The sequence below is a fragment of the Heterodontus francisci genome, chromosome 8 (genome assembly GCF_036365525.1).
Source record: "Heterodontus francisci isolate sHetFra1 chromosome 8, sHetFra1.hap1, whole genome shotgun sequence".
NCBI classification, from domain to species: domain Eukaryota; kingdom Metazoa; phylum Chordata; class Chondrichthyes; order Heterodontiformes; family Heterodontidae; genus Heterodontus; species Heterodontus francisci.
This window is the reverse complement of record NC_090378.1, coordinates 34,610,617-34,627,505: the sequence shown is the minus strand read 5'-3', so window position 1 is coordinate 34,627,505 and position 16,889 is coordinate 34,610,617.

Below are 16,889 nucleotides of genomic sequence, written 5' to 3'. Positions count from 1 at the left end.
GTGTAAAAGTGGAAGTTTGCATCAATTCAAGTGATTTCAAAAGATTTCTATCTGCAGGGACTTCAACAGTGCGCCTGTGTAGAATCACTGACAGAAAATTCTGGGTTTTCATGTTTAACTGTGCATGAATGGATACCTGAAGTTGTTGTCTGTTTCACAGTTGTAACAACGGCTAATGTTGACAGTTTTATTGTCATTACAACAGCAAAATCTGACCCATAGAAGAAATCATAGGGAGGAACTATTTGCAGACAAGTTGACTGAAGATCTTTTGTTAAATTCCATTGTTCTAACTAAAGGTTTATTGTTACGACCAGGTGAGAAAGAGGTCTAGGGTTCCCTTTCAGCCTTCACCTGGTCTTAGCGTAACAGGGTTTAATTTTAAACACACCATGTTCTTAGCTCCCCCTTGGTGAATCCTTGTTCACCGCTTTCCAATTATAAGGCAAAGAAACCAGCACAAAGAGGCTTTCTTAGATTTAAAGAAGAAAAGTTGAAATTTATTAAACTTAAACACTAATTCGGTTGACGTCTATGGATACACGACATGCCCATGCTAGCATGCATACACAATACACCCATGCAAATAGAGACAGAAAAGAGCAGAAGAAAAATAAAGTGGAAAAGTTTGAGGCAATATCTGAAGAGTTTTTGTTATAGTTCTTCAAGCTCACTGTAGAGTCATGATTGTAGCGAGATCTTGCTTTTTGTTGGGGCCCAGTATTCTTCTTAAACCTTGTTCGCTTTTCTCTCTTGGGGTTCATGTGGCTTCAGTAGATTCACAGGCTTGTGAGAAAGAGATGGGAACAGGCAGACAGGAGAGGCTGTGGCGAGCCAGCCATGAGAGACCATCTCAGTCCAGGAGCATTCTGCTTTCCGCCCAAACTGTTTGTACAAATTCAAAAAACACAGGTTTCCCAGCAGATTAGTCATGTGACTAGCTGGTTTGACCATGTCCGTTTGTGTATTCAGCCGTCTTAGCAGACAACCTGGAATGCAAGTTCCCCCACCTTCAATGTCTGGTGATCAAAAGTCCATTGTGGGTTGAATGTGTCAGGGAATTGTCCTTTGTCCTTTCCAAGCACTGTCTGTTAATATGAAAATATCTTTCCAACTAAGAGTCCATTGTGGATTGAATGTGTCAGGGAATGGCTGCTTTGTTCTTCCAAACTCTGTTAATAGGCAAATGTCTTTCCAGCCAAGATCTGCCAAATTTTTAAATCAAGTCCTTTCTTCACTTCAACAACAGTTTGAAATTTAATGTCAATGTGGCAAACTTAATATGCCTCATACTTGGCAGATGGGGTCCTGTATGACACCTCCATACCCAGCAGAATGAAATGTGATTTGAGAAAAGCGCATTTCATTAAAAGGTTCGTGAGAGAAATGTAAGATACAGAGAAAAACATGCATTTCTCTCATTCATTCCCATTCATTCATAAATCTTAAAACTTATTGCAGCCTGTCTTCTCTTGGTGCCAGTGTTACTTTAATTGCCCCCTTTTTGACATCCTAGTAAACATCTTTTTTTTTGGAAAGTTTCTCTTCTGTTTGCACATTTCTATGGCTGCCTGGGGTCTTTGTTCCTGTTGAGGTCTGAAAAGAGGGGTGGGCGGTATCTCTTTGGTTCTGACTGTGAGAGAGGATTCTTTCCTAATGTCCCCTTTATCCCAGAGGATACTCCTGCCTGCAGGTATTTGTGCAGACTCTACTGCACTCCCCTATGGCACTTCAACTATGTGAGACATCACCCTCACAGTTTCTATGCCCCCTAAAGGTCTTTCTTTGTCTCTGCAGGTTCCTGTAAATGCTGTTAGCAACTCTGGTGGGGTGCTTCTAGTATCTGCATTAACGTAGGAGGATGTGGGGTCTAGCGTTTCACATTTTTTGGGGTTAGCTGACCGGACAGTAGGGGTTTTCATCCGGAATTCCTCCCGGACTTCCTTTAACCTGCCTTCTTGGTCACTTTTTCCCTTTCCCTAACTTTTTCCAGCCTTGTGCCTGCTGTCTCTTTTTGTTCTCAGTGGGGGTCCCTTACAGTTCACCAGCCCTCCACTGAAGGGTCCACCTAACACCGGTACAGGACTTAGGGGTGCAGGATTCACTGTAGGTTGGGGTTTCCCCTCAACCTGGCATATGTGGCAACTCCTGCAGTACTTCACCGCATCTTTGCGGAGTTTTGGCCAGTCAAACTGCTGTCTTATACGGGCTTTGGTCTTTCATATACTGGCATGTACAGCCACTGTCGTCTCGTGGGCTCTTCTTAATATTTCTCCCCAGTACTTCTGTGGCACCACTAACCAGTGAACTACTGTCCAGTGCTTGATCTCAAGTCTGTGAGGAGAACTCCATTTCCTCAACAGTACCTTATTCTTTAAATAGTAGCAGTTTCACTTTAAGACTGGGCAGCATGAGCTAACTCTTGCAATACTGGGTCAGCTCACTGAGCCTCAGCTAGGGAAAATCCATTCAATTCATTCCCTGGGTCTCCGAACTTCCCAAAGAAAGTCTCGGACAGGCAGACCTCATTTTCATCTGCCTGCAGTGCCAATGCAGTCTGCTCTGGGGGAGCTGGTTTGATCATGGCCTGATCCACTACACATTCTGGGAAACTGCAGGGGTCCATCTCCTGCCACTGCCCTGTCTCTCTGACCTCCTGCGATCTTTCCTTCACTAACGGGAGGGGGGGGAGGGGGGGAGGGGGGCTACCACCTTCACCCCCACCTTCACCCCCACCAGATCATTACCCAGGAACTGGTCAGCCCCGCCCACAGGCAAACTAGGGACAATCCCTATGATCACCGGTCCTGAAACGAGGTCACACTCCAGGTGCAGCCGGTGTACAGGTACAGGCACACACTGCCCTCCAATACCACTCACAACCATTCTGGTGTTCACTGCACCCACTGGGGGGGAAGGTCAGGCCTTTTCCCAGTAAAAGGGATCTAGTGGCCCCTGTGTCCCTGAGAATTACAATGGGCTTGCTTGCCCCACTTGAGGGGCATGGGGTTACTTTCCCTTCAAACACAAAACCCTGATCAGCTTCAGGAATTTTATTAAATTTTCCTGCATTTGCAGCCATAAGCTTCTTGGGTCTCACTCTTACTGCAGTTAAAGCCACAGCTTGTTCTGCTGTGCTTTCCACCAGGGTCCTGTCTTCACTGGACGGGTGTGCCCTGATTAACCCTACTGGTTTCCCTTTAGTTTCCAGCAGTCAGCTTTTAAATGCTTTCTTTATTACAATGGAAGCACACAGGTCTCCGGGTCTCAATCTTGCTCATAGCGCCTTCCTTTTTAGCTAGAGGAGGGCCTCCTGTGTCTCCTGCTTTACTTTCTCTCCCAGGACTGCTTGGGCTCCTATCACCTTCCCACCCTTTGTCCCTTTCAGGCTTATGGTGGCGTCTAGGAAGGGTTCTGCCCTGGGAAACCGACTTATAAATTAAAGCAAACTCATCGGCCAGAACGGCCACTTGCCAGGCTCTCTGGACCCACTGTTCCCCTACATGGGTCTTTATGGAGAGTGGGAGTGTTTAAATTCCTCTAACAGAATTACTTCTCTGATATTCTCATAGCTGAGCTGTACTTGAAGAGCCCTCAGCCACTGGTCAAAAGCCACTGCTTACTTCTTTCAAACTCCAGATAAGTTTGATTAGCTTGCTTCTTGAGGGTTCTAAACTTTTGGCAATAGGCTTCGGGTACTAATTCATATGCCCTGAGGATAGCACTTTTTGTCAGTTCATAATTTGATTTATTCTCATCTGGCAACAAGGAATAAACCTCATGGGCTTTTCCAGTTGGTTTGCTTTTTAGTAAAAGGGGCCAGGTTTCAGTTGGCCATTTTAGCTGCCTTGCCAGTTTCTAAAGGACACAACAAATGCTTCTACATCTTCCTCATTGAATTTTGGAACTAGTTGAGCTAGTTTTAACAATTTTGTATCCAGCCTTGAATTACGCTCCTGGCCATGCTTTCACTGGGGTTATTCTGTCGCCCCCGAGTTAACACAAGCCGCTTCAGCTCTTTTTCTTCACATTCCTTCCAGAATATTCTTTCTCTCTCCCTCTCCTGCCGTTCATTTTCTTTATGTTCCTTCTGGAAGGCTCTCTCTTTCTCCCTCTCTCTTTCCTCAAATTCAAGTTTCCTCTATTCCAATTGTATCTTTGCTAACAATACCCTGTCGGAGTCTGCTTCTAACCCACTTTCTGCTTCTTTAGATTCAAGGGAAAAATGGTTGGCCACTAGCCTTAGGAGTTCAGACTTCCTAGCCTTGCCACGTACAGTGATCCCACACTGCTCAGCCATTTTCCTCAACTCCTCCATAGACAGTGCTTTTAACTTCACCCTGGCTTGGAGAGCTACTGCCTTCAGTTGCAGACATATTCAAGCGCACACAACCACAAGAAAACCTGTATTGAAATCTTGCTCTTTTTTGATTTGGAATATTTTGGCTTCCTATTTATAATTTTCCATTTGTCTGTGGGTCAATTCCAGATGCTAGCACCCAAATTTCTGTTCCGCCCAGGTGTGAAAGGTGTCTAGAGGTCCCTTTCAGTCTTCACCTGGTCTTACTATAACATGGTTTAATTTTAAACGCACCATGTTTTTAGCTCCCCCATGGTGACCACTTTCCAATTATAAGGCAAAGAAACCAGCACAAACAGGCTTTCTTAGGCTTAAAGAAGAGAAGTTGAAATTTATTAAACTTAAACACTAATTCGGTTGACGCCTACGGATACAAAACGTGCCCACGCTAGCATGCATACACGATGCACCCATGCAAATAGAGACAGAAAAGAGCAGAAGAAAAATATAGTGTAAAAGTTTGAGGCAATATCTGAAGAGTTTTTGTTACGGTTCTTCGAGCTCACTGTAGAGTCCTTGATTGTAGCTGGATCTTGCTTTTCGTTGGGGCCCAGTATTCTTCTTAAACCTTGTTTGCTGCAGGAGATTTTTCTCTCTTGGAGTTTATGTGTCTTCAGTGGATTCAGAGGTTTATGAGAAAGAGATGGGAGTAGGCAGACAGGAGGGTCTGTGCCAAGCAGTCCAGGAGCATTCTGCTTTCTGCCCAAATTGTTTGTACAAATTCAAAAAACTCAGGTTGCCCTGCAGATTAGTCATGTGACTAGCTGGCTTGGCCATGTCCGTTTGTGTATTTGGCCATCTTAGCAGTCAACTTGGAATGCGAGCTCCACCATCTTCAATGTCTTGTGATCAAAAGTCCATTGTGGGTTGAATGCATCAGTTAATGGTCCTATGTCCTTTCCAAGCACTGTCGGTTAATATGAAAATGTCTTACCAAGCAAGGGTCCATTGTGGTTTGAATGTGTCAGGGAATGGCTGCTTTGTTCTTCCAAACACTGTCTGTTAATAGGCAAATGTCTTTCCAGCCAAGATCATTCAATTTTTTAAAGCAAGTCCTTTCTTCACTTCAACAACAGTTTGAAATTTAATGTCCATATGGCAAAATTAATATGCCTCATACTTGGCAGATGGGGGCCTGCATGACATTATCTTTATTTAGTCTATTTTGTTCTGTGATTTGTATGCATTCACTGTGGAGCTTCTAATAACCATCAACCAAACATAATCCAGCAACAATAATGGAGTGTGCCAAATGCTGCAGTGTGTTTGCTGGTTTATGGTGATAATTCCAGAGAATCACACTGAACTGAGGCACATGTACTGGGAGTATTTACATAGGCAGTATTTACTGACAGTTTTCTCCCACCCCATACTATGTCTGAAATGGAAGAGAAGTTTCATACATTAAAAGATTTTGACGTAAGCCTCAGATGATGCTTTACAAAGATATTCAGTTATTATTACACCTTCATATAATTCTTTTATTCACAAACAATCTATCACAGACCTTGGCTTGATTAAAGCCTGTTGACAACGAGTGCCTTTTAAAAATGTCTGTCATCATTTGTGATATAAAAAGGTTTCCAGTTAAACTTTTCTCACACATGTCCAATCACAACGATAAAAACAGTTCCAATGCTATCCGAGATTAAAAAGGAAACAATTAGATTAGTTATGATACATAATATATATAAAAAAAACTACCCAATTCATGACAACAATCTCAAACTGACTCATTACTTGCTGGCTACTTACACTAATCTATCTCACTGATTATAGTTTCAGACTGGCTCAGTAGTAACTGATTGATTAAACATTGAAACGGAAATGTTGGATAACTCAGTTCGCTAGATGGCTAGAGTATGACATAGAAAGACACCAACAGTGTAGATTCAATCCCTGTACTGGTTGTGGTAGCTCATGGAGGTCTGCCTCCTTGCTTTGCCTCATGCTTGAGGAGTGGTGCTCCTCAAGCTATAAATTACCAATAATCTCTCTCTGATGGAGAGAGATACCTATGGCTGCAACAACAACATTGAAACTGACAATGCTCATACACTTTTAGAATATTGGCTTGGCTTAATAATAGCACCCCCAATTCTGACTTAGAAGGTTGTGGGTTCATGCCCACTTCCACACATGAGCACATATCCAGCTGGTAAGGCATTAGGTTATCTCTTGTATTTTTGTTATGCTGTGAAGCATATACACACTATACCCAGCTTATACACACTACTGAGTCAGCGGCGCTTGAGATGGCTTGGCCATGTGAGCCGCATGGAAGATGGCAGGATCCCCAAAGACACATTGTACAGCGAGCTCGCCACTGGTATCAGACCCACCGGCCGTCCATGTCTCCGTTATAAAGACGTCTGCAAACGCGACATGAAATCGTGTGACATTGATCACAAGTCGTGGGAGTCAGTTGCCAGCATTCGCCAGAGCTGGCGGGCAGCCATAAAGACAGGGCTAAATTGTGGCGAGTCGAAGAGACTTAGTAGTTGGCAGGAAAAAAGACAGAGGCGCAAGGGGAGAGCCAACTGTGCAACAGCCCCAACAAACAAATTTCTCTGCAGCACCTGTGGAAGAGCCTGTCACTCCAGAATTGGCCTTTATAGCCACTCCAGGCGCTGCTTCACAAACCACTGACCACCTCCAGGCGCGTATCCATTGTCTCTCGAGATAAGGAGGCCCAAAAGAAGAAGAAGCATTTATTAATATCTCCTGCATTTCTGTTCATAAGTAACATGTAACCAGTTCCCCAGTTGTGGTGTGGACCAGCGTGTGGAACTCACCGGGTGGTAAAAACGTGGAGGAGAAGGACATCAGGATGAAGGGAGGAGAATTTTGACCGAAGACATCATTGCTGGGATTCATATTGGACTTTTTAAAAATAAAATACAACGTAACTGAACAAGGACCCCTACATATACGCACACAGACAGACAGGTCGGGATATGCCACTGATGTGGTAGCCTGGGCTGTTAGAACATCAAACAGCTTGTCTGCAACCACTCTCATGGACAATGGCCTTTTGGAATATGCGTGAATGGTTTCCTTCTTGCCTTATCATGATACAGATATCACATCCATGGGTGGTATGCACCAAAGAACTCCCCCTGCTGAGAGCAGGATATGACCACATGCAGGTGGTCTTGCATAGCAAGGGTGGGATTGATAAGGCACCAAAATCCAATCAGGTGACCCAATTCAAAACATTACCTTATATGTCGAGGGACCAGGGTCAGAAAGGGGTGTAAAGCCATAGCTCACAATTACATTGTTGCTGCAGCGGGAAGTGTATCTTGGTCAGTCACAGGAAGTCGTGCAGAAGATACTTACCTGGCAGGGGAGAGACCATGATCAGTGGACTTTGATCCTGTTCCAGGTAAGTTTTTGAGTAAAATGGCTGTAACCAATTCCAGAGCTTCCAGAGGTGCTTCGGTTGACCGCACCTTCTTCATTAAGAAAATCCTGATCGAATGCTGTGGATTCCAAGCTGTGGAGATCTTCTGTCCGCAGGACTTCCCCAGCAGTGAATATTTCAACGTGACTTTCAAGAACATGGCGGGCTGCATCAAGTTCCTGAAGGTATTCACAGAGAAGGGAAACCAGGCGCCACTGTCGATCCTCACGGTGGAGCCACTCTTCACGCTGCCGTCGCAACGTGACCGGGTGATGACAATTCACCTCTAAAACCCCCATGTTCCTGTCATGGATGTACTCACCTTCCTCGCCAGGGATGTCGAGGGGGCCTGGAGCAGCACTGATGTCAAGGACCCGTTAGGCATTTGGGCCAGCAAGTGGCAGGTCAAGGTGACCTTGAAGGTCGATGCCAACGGAGCCATTATCCATCCCCCCTCCAGCTTCACTATCGGAGGAAGTTGAGGCTTCTTGGTCTATGCGGGGCAGCCCAGAGTTTGTCGTACCTGTGGCAAATCTGGTCATATAGCGGCCAACTGCAGCACAGTCGTCTCAAGAGCTGCAAGAAGGAAGGCCATCAGACCAAGGACTGTAAACAGAGCTAGTGCTGCACCCTGTGCAGTGCGGCAGGCCACCTCTACAAAACCTGCCCCAAATGCTGCCTCCGTTATGCACAGGCGTCAAGGTCCAAGGAAAGACTGGGAGAAGAAACGGTGAACGCGTCTGGTGCTGGGAGGGAGACAAGTGATCCTCCTCGCCATGAGAAAGTCCATCTGAGAAGGAGAAGAAAAGGGAGGCAGCTACACCCAACGACCCAACACCTACCCCATTACCGGAAACTCCCCCTCTACAGACAGAATCAATGGAGGAGGGGGCAGCAGATGGACAAACTGGTCAGTGGCAAGTGGTAAAAAGGAAAACCACAAAGAAGAAGCCTCCAAAAAAGGAACAGGTCACCACCCAAACCAGTGGCAAGAGGAGGCTACCATCTGAGACAGACTACAGCGGCTCCTCATCATCAGACAAGGAAGCGCCGGAAAGACGGCACCTGCAAAAGAAGCGGCAGAACTCAAGGGAGCTGGAAGACCAAGCCCTCAGCTCCAGGGCGTTGGAAGCTGTGATGGGCCCAGTGCGCCCAAATCCCAAACGCCGAAACCAGCGACATGCCCGGCGCACCCCCGCTCCGGGAGAGCGAGAGCAGCGAAGCGTCTGGCACATTCCAGCTCCGAGAATCCTGGAGCAGTGATGTCTTCAAGGAGGGACAGAAGGGAAAAGCACCACTAGCAGAGGACAGCCCAAAGCCTTGCTGCCTCCAAGAGCCTCCTCGATGTCACCCCAGCAGATAAAACCCCCATGAGTAACCAGGAGGGGTTTCTGAGCCCAACGAATGTGAAACAGCTTGTGTACACGATGGGTATGCAGAAACATACCCAAGGACTGGGACTAGCAAGGACACCTGGTGTGGTAGGCAGCACCCAACTTTAAAATGGGTATAAAGATTGCTTTGATTAATGTACATAGCGTTAAATTCACTAGGCGATGTGTTTCGACCTTAGACTACCTCGCCAAGGTCAAAGCCGACCTGATGTTTCTGCAGGACTGTGGAATCCCGAACCTCAGTGATCTGGTCAGGGGGAAATGATTCCCTTTCCTCCGGGCTGGGTATTCTGCTGTGGGGAGGCAACTTCACCATCTCCGAAGTTAAGGAGGTGGTGGGCAGTCGCCTCCTCATAGCAGATGTAATGTACAACAATGGTCCACTCCAGTTAATCAACGTGTACACCCCAGTTCAATGCAGCGAGCGACTGGCCGTCCTCTAGCAGCTCCCACTGCTGCTGGCGACATCCAGGCTGGTCATTCTTGGCAGTGACTTCAACTGCATCATTGCTGCAGCTGGACGATCCGGCAATGACGATAGCAAACTGGACGCTATGTCCAAATTCCTAATGGAAACTGTAAAAGATGCCAAGCTGCATGACGTCTTCAGCAAACCTGCAGATGGAGCGCAGCATAAATACGCCTGGTCAAGACCGGACAGGCCTGCCCGTTCCAGAATTGACTTCCTGTTTGTGTCCCGTGCTTTCACGGTCAGATCCACCGACGTCAAGCCGGTGTTCTTCTCTGACTACTGCCTCTTACTGGTCGACTGTCACTTACAGGATGACCAGCGGGTTGGCAGGGGGATATGGAAGCTGAATGTTACACTGCTAACCCCAGAGAACATTGAGGAACTCAAAAGGGATTACAAAGGTTGGAGAACTGTGAAACCCCTCTTTGAGTCTCTAGTGCACTGGTGGGAAGCGATCCAGGTGAAAATCAGGGGTTCTTTATCCTCAAAATTGTTCAGAGGGCAAGAGAGAAACAGAGGGAAATGTCCCGACTCCAGAAAAGCATGCAAAATCTGCTCTGGCTGCAGTTAATGAGGGTCAAGGTCAAGGAGGACCTCCAAGAGGTGACGAGCCAGCAGGCCTCGCTCTTTCCCACAGAAGCCTCCAAGATTATCTTCCAGTCCAGAGTCCGGTCCGTTGAGCTGGATGAGATGTGCTCGTGTTTCTTGTTCCAAAAGGTACACAGAGAGAGCTCTGTGATCAGCAGCCTGAAGGAAGAGGAAGGCTCGGTAATGTCTTCTCAGTTTGACATACTAAGGATTAGCAAATCCTTTTATGCTGGGCTGTACAACGTGAAGCCCATGGACAGCACTGCCTCCCAGTCCTTCCTGTCATCTGTCACGGAGGTCTTAGGTGACAGCATGCAGGAGAGTCTGGACAAACCACTAACTCTGGATGAGCTGACAAACGTCATCAGGTCCTAAGAGATGAGCAAAACTGTCGGAATCTACGGGCACAGGTTTAGTTGTATTCGGCCCTGTGGGACTTGATTGGCCCAGACCTGCTGGAAGTATACGAGAGTATGCTCCTGGCCGGCAGCATGTCAGAATCCATGAGGAAAGGCATCATCACCCTCATCTACAAGCGGAAGGAGGAGAGGGCAGAAATCAGAAATTGGCGGCCCATCTCACTGCTTAATGTTGACTCCAGCATTCTGTCCAAAGTCATCGCCAGTCGGGTCAAGTCTGCTCTGGAGTTGGTGATTCACCCTGACCAGACCAGTACTGTACCCGGCAGGAAGATCTCTGATAGTCTCATGCTACTCAGGGATACGATCGCCTATGTACGGGACAGGGGGTTGGATACTTGCCTCATCAGCTTGGACCAGGAAAGGCTTTTAACACAATATCGCACACATACACGATGGACATGCTCTCCAAAATGCGGTTTGGGGAGGGAATCCGCAATTGGGGATCAAACTCCTCTACACAAACATCAGTAGTGCAGTCTCAATCAATGGGTGGGAATCAGAAAGTTTCCCGATCCAATCTGGAGTCAGACAGGGCTGTCCTCTCTCCCCTAACTTGTTTGTTTGCTGTATCGAACCTTTTGCTGAGTCCATTAGGAAGGATGCGAGCATAAGAGGGGTGACAATCCCAGGCACTCAGGTCACAGCCTCCCTGTACATGGATAACGTCGCTGTCTTCTGCTCTGATCTGCTGTCTGTTCGCAGACTGATGAGCATCTGCAACTAGTTCGAATTGGCCTCGGGAGTCAAAGTAAATTGCGGCAAGAGCGAGGCCATGTTCTTTGCGAACTGGGCCGACCGATCCCTTTTCCCCTTCACCGTCAGGTCAAACTACCCAAAGGTGCTGGGGATATGGTTCGGAAGGGCCGGGGCTTGCGCCAAAACCTGGCAGGAGCGAGTATCCATGGTACACCATAAACTGAGCATGTGGGAGCAGTGTTCTCTCTCCATCGTGGATAAGAACCTGGTCATCAGATACGAGGTGCTCACGTTGTTGCTGTATGTGGCGCAGGTCTAGCCCATACCCCACTCCTGTGCCGTGGCAGTCACCTGAGCCATTTTCCGCTTTATCTGGAGATGCAAGATGGAGCGGGTCTGGAGGGACACGATGTTCAAACCTCTGGATAAAGGCAGAAAAAATGTACCCAACATCGCCCTCATCCTGATGACCACCTTCGTGTACGGCGGCATCAAGCTGTGCAGAGCCCCAGTATGCAAACACCAAGTGTCACTACGTGGTGAGATTCTATCTGTCCCCGGTGTTGCGAAGGATGGATCTGGCCACATTGCTGCGGAATGCTCCATCCTGTTGGACCATGCCATACCACCTATCCTTCGTGGAAAAGTTTGTGCAGAAAAACACCTTTGACCACCAATCCATCAGGCAGTGGTCTGCATGGAATGTCAAGGCTCTATGGGACAAGGAGATGGTGGATCCTGTCGGATGGTTCCTCGAGCAGACTGCCAATGTCATTTGGCAGAATGCCTCATCACCAGAACTTTCAAACAAGCACCAGGACGGAGCTTGGCTGGTGGTGAGAAGGGCCCTCCCCATCAGATCCTTCCTGCACGCCCGGAATCTCACCGCCTCTGCATGCTGCCCTTGAGATGGCTGTGGTGGGGAACAGGCTGTTGCCCACCTCCTTCTGGAATATGCCTTTGTAAAGCAGGTGTGGAAAAAGATGCAATGGTTTTTGTCGAGGTTCATCCCAAGCAGCTCTGTAACACAGGAGTCTGTGCTCTACGGGCTATTCCCAGGGACGCACACCGAACATTAATTGCTGCTGGAGGAACATCAATTCGGTAAAAGATGCTCTTTGGTATGCCCGAAACGTGCTGGTCTTCCAGCGCAAAGAGTCGTCCACAACTGTTGCAGACTGGCACATTCCAAGGTCCAGGACTACATGCTGAGGGACGCACTAAAGCTTGGGGCAGCCACCACAAAGGCTCAATGGGGAAAGACCACTGTGTAAGGTCCTCGCACCAAACTGAACGGAGGGTCTGGACCCATGGGAAACCCCTTGGGCTGTATCCACCAAATATGGGTTTGCTGTAAAATGTACATGGCATGTAAAATGAAATGGAAGGGTTGTGAGGCAACTCACTTCTGTATTGAAGAAAACTGATTTCCCTTGCACTTTCTGGAATGTCAATTTGGTACTGTTTTGTAATGTATTTTTCACAGAATTTTATGAATAAAGTATATTTTTGTGAAAATAAAGTCGTGCAGAAGATATCGTTCAGATCTGACCACCTGGAACAAGCTTCTGTACACAGGTCTACTAAGCAACTGGTAAGGATATACTATTGCTTGGTGAATTAATAAAAGTGTTCCACATAAAGTAGAAATTGTTTCCAAAGTTTGTTTCGTGCCATTGATACTCAGTATGGAGTCAGGTCCTTTTAGAGGGAAGTGAGACTCCCTGTTAAGAGTCTTACAAGCTTAATGCTTCAGAACAGTGTCCAACATACCTTGAAGAAATTCATTGTATGTGATGTACTTAAATGCAAGCAAGACTTCATTCTTTAAGATAAACAGCACAGAGTGAATGATCAATATCTCAGACTGACCTTATAATGATCTAATTTGAGGAGTCACATATCTTCTGTTCAATATGTCCAGGTTGCATTGCTACATCTTCGTTCAACTCCGTTAGACTCCAGATTGCCATCACCAGCGGAGACTCTGTTCAGTCTGCTCGTGAGAACCACTTAATCAAGTTATCACCTCACTAAGTCATTCATGATCACAGAGCAGCTACGTCAGAGACAAGACAGAATGGAAGGCATGCATGATGTACATGCAGGTGCTAAATTACCACCACTTTACATTGACCAGAAGATGAGGGTCCTATACCCACAGGAACAGACGTGGATTCCACCATATGTGTCAAAGGTGTGCAAAGAACCGGGCTCTTGTGAGTGATGTCACCAAATGTTGCGATAGTCATAGAATCGGTCTCATCGCAGGGGACTGCCTGTCAGCCATGAACAGGGCGATCACTGTTAGAGAAATTTCTAAGCCTGTTTGTGAAGAAGACACTGAGAGTAGGATGCTTTGGTGGAGATTGTTTATTACTTGCCATAGAGTTTACTTCTGCTCTCCAAACAACACCTCCAGCCAGTGCAGGCTGGCTCTTTATATAAACACACTTGAATACAATTAACTAATTAACACCCAACACCTGTTCACCCTATTATCTTGAACTACCAGGTATTTATCATCCATTAGCAGAACTTCAGACCCTAACAACCAACCAGCATCGCCTACGTGCATGTGTGTTCGTTTTTCTGACAAAGAGGCAACAAGCAATGCACCGAGCACACCAACAACTGAGGACAGTCAGTCTGAAAACAGTCTTCAGGATGAAAGAACTGACAACTCAAATCACACACTCATGTAGTTGTTACAAGGTCTGGTTGAGTCAGTTGACGATCAGTACATTTCCAAACATAGACAACACCTTGAGGAGTAGCATGCCAAGTGTTCATGTTATAGTTGAATGTTTCATGTAAATAGTGTTTATTGTTGTTTTTTCTATTCCACAAGGGATACCTATCCATGTAGTGTTGAACTATAGGGGCCTCCCAATAAAGCTCTGTATTCAACCTCTATGCCAGCTTTTTGACTGTGTTTGTATTAGTCTAAAGCCACAGACAATAAAATACATTGTGCAGTTAAAACCTACAGGACATTCGGGAAACCCGTATGTTTTAAATTGTTATACTATCTGTAAAGTGCTAGGAACTAATTAGCTAGGAACTAGTTGTTATGTGTAAGTGTTCCACTGGGGCCACATTCATGGCTGCACTGGAGCATCATGTGATATGTAACAGAAAAGCAGTCCCTACTAGACAGCATGGTGAGCTATATTAAACACAAAGAGCTCCAGCCATTCCAAGTCTAAAGTGTGGGAACCAGAAGACAACAAGAAGATGTAACACCACACTTCCAGGTATCCCGTCCATAAGTTCTTCCCCCCCCCACCCCCACCTCAGCAAATATCGGGGCCACTATTTCAATTCCTTTCATTTGGGAGAAATACAATAATAAAAGTATCATAAATATAATGAATCACTTTAATCAAGGGAGGGAACTAAGGATTAAAAAGCTGCTGTAGTTTGTAGTAAAGCGGCATAAGGGTGGCTGCTTTTGTAGCGCTGGATATTACCATTTTGTGTTTGACAATTAATATAATAGCAAAATTAATCAAGTTGCCAGCAGCACAGACAGTGCACAATCCCAACAGTTATTTTGCTGAGGTTGCAGATGGTGTTTACTGGTTAATTTGTTTAAGCAAATTGAACCCATTATTGAGAGGAAAAAGACTTTCTAAATCTAACCCTTGTTATACCTTAACCAGGTAATGAAGAAATTCCTTTCCAAGTTTGAACCAGTTATTAGGCAATTTGATTTTTAATCCCTCTGTTTGACTGGCTAGTCTGGACTTAGAATCAGAGTCTTTTACAGCACAGAAGGAGGCCATTCAGCCCATCGAGTCCATGCGGGCTCTGCACGGAGCTATTCAGTCAGTCCTGCTCTCCCGCTCGATCTCTGTAGCCCTGCAAGTCTATTTCTCTCAAGTGGCCATCTAACTTCCTCTCGAACCTGCCTACTTATTAAAAATTTTGGTTCAGAGAAAGAATATGAAAGTATATTTTTTGAAGTTAGAGTGCAATATTTTCCCATATTACTTACAGGTGAATGCATGGACAAACTGGGGTTGTCAAGGTTGTTGTGCATGTGCTCGAAACAACATTTTGAATGGAAGTCATGATATTTTGGCAATAATCCCTGGGGATTGGCTTCTCGGGGATGCTGTCTACACAGGGAAATATCTTGAGTTATTGCTCTTTTTGAGGATTTATGAAGTAGTTGCTATTGGCCTATGATTCTAATCTGAGGTAACTATTTACCACTTTGTGGGATGATCTAAGTATGGGTATGCATGACAGGATAATGGAGGCCCTGATTTAGCTAGACTGATTAGAAAGGGGCATGGTGCCTCTCTGTTATGATTTTCAGGCTCTCACCAGATCTTTCATGTTTACTACCATGGATCTTTCCTTTTAGTGATCCCTTGTTCCCTGTGAACCAAAGTATGACCTTATATGCACAGTTTCTTGCACTATAGGATTTGCCAAGGATCTGTACAAATTCCCATTACTATAATTTCCTTTCAGAAAATGTTTCAAGCCTTCTTTTCGCTCTCCCAATCTTCAGATAATGGGAGAATAATTAAACTGTCTTGGGCTATAGAGTATGAATCATATTTCTCAGATCTAAAATTGAAGAGTAGTTAAACATTAACACATTTAATTACAGAAAATTATGACCAACACAGAAGATTTTACTTGATTACAAAACATTAGTTAACTCCATGAATTTGTTACAAAACAAACAATTCTTGATTTGAATAGATTTGGGAAGCAATATATTAGTTAAGCTTCTATGATGTAAAGAATTTTAGTCAACTCATATATTCAGAGGTTTTCAGCCAGCATCAGTTCAATCAACTGTCTGGCGAACAGATAATCACTAAAGAGCTGTTACAGCCTGGGGTTAGTTAAATCTCACATCCTGTTTGAAGTTCAAACTGGAACAAAGGAAATTAAAAAGATACTATTTGTGATTAAATAACTATACAAATCATCTATACAATTTAAAACATAGAGATTAACTGCTGCAATAGCCTAAAACCCCATGATGTGTCAGCAGCCCCAACTGATCAGTTTTGTCTCCTTCACAGGAGCAAATGTAACCATTTCTAACACTATCTTGGAGTTGGTACCAGAGCCAAAGCCCAACAGGGTGGGAGGAATTGGAGAGGGAGAGAGAGGCCTGAGATATGAGATTAGGAGGATTGATGGAGATTTATGACATGTTGTTCATCCTTTGAGACGAAGATGACCATGTCCATCATCTAGAGTGTTTGGTACGGTTCTGGTGGATACATAAGTGACTGCTAAGGCCGATCTGCGCCTGGGAGGTTCTGCTGCAAATAGGGCAGGATACCACTGATGATAAAGTTTTGGATCAGCTGCTGGCTTGGGATTTCCTCTCCTTGTGTTTTCTCTCTGCCTCTGAAATATGCTTGATTTCGAAGGAGGCCGCTCCCTATTTTATTTGGTTGCGCAAGGTGCACTGTTCCTGGGTGAGCTTCTCCCAGGACTCTGGGTCGATATCAAAACTCCTAAATTAAGCCTTCAGAGTGTCCTTATAGCGCATCCTTTGACCACCGTGAGAGTG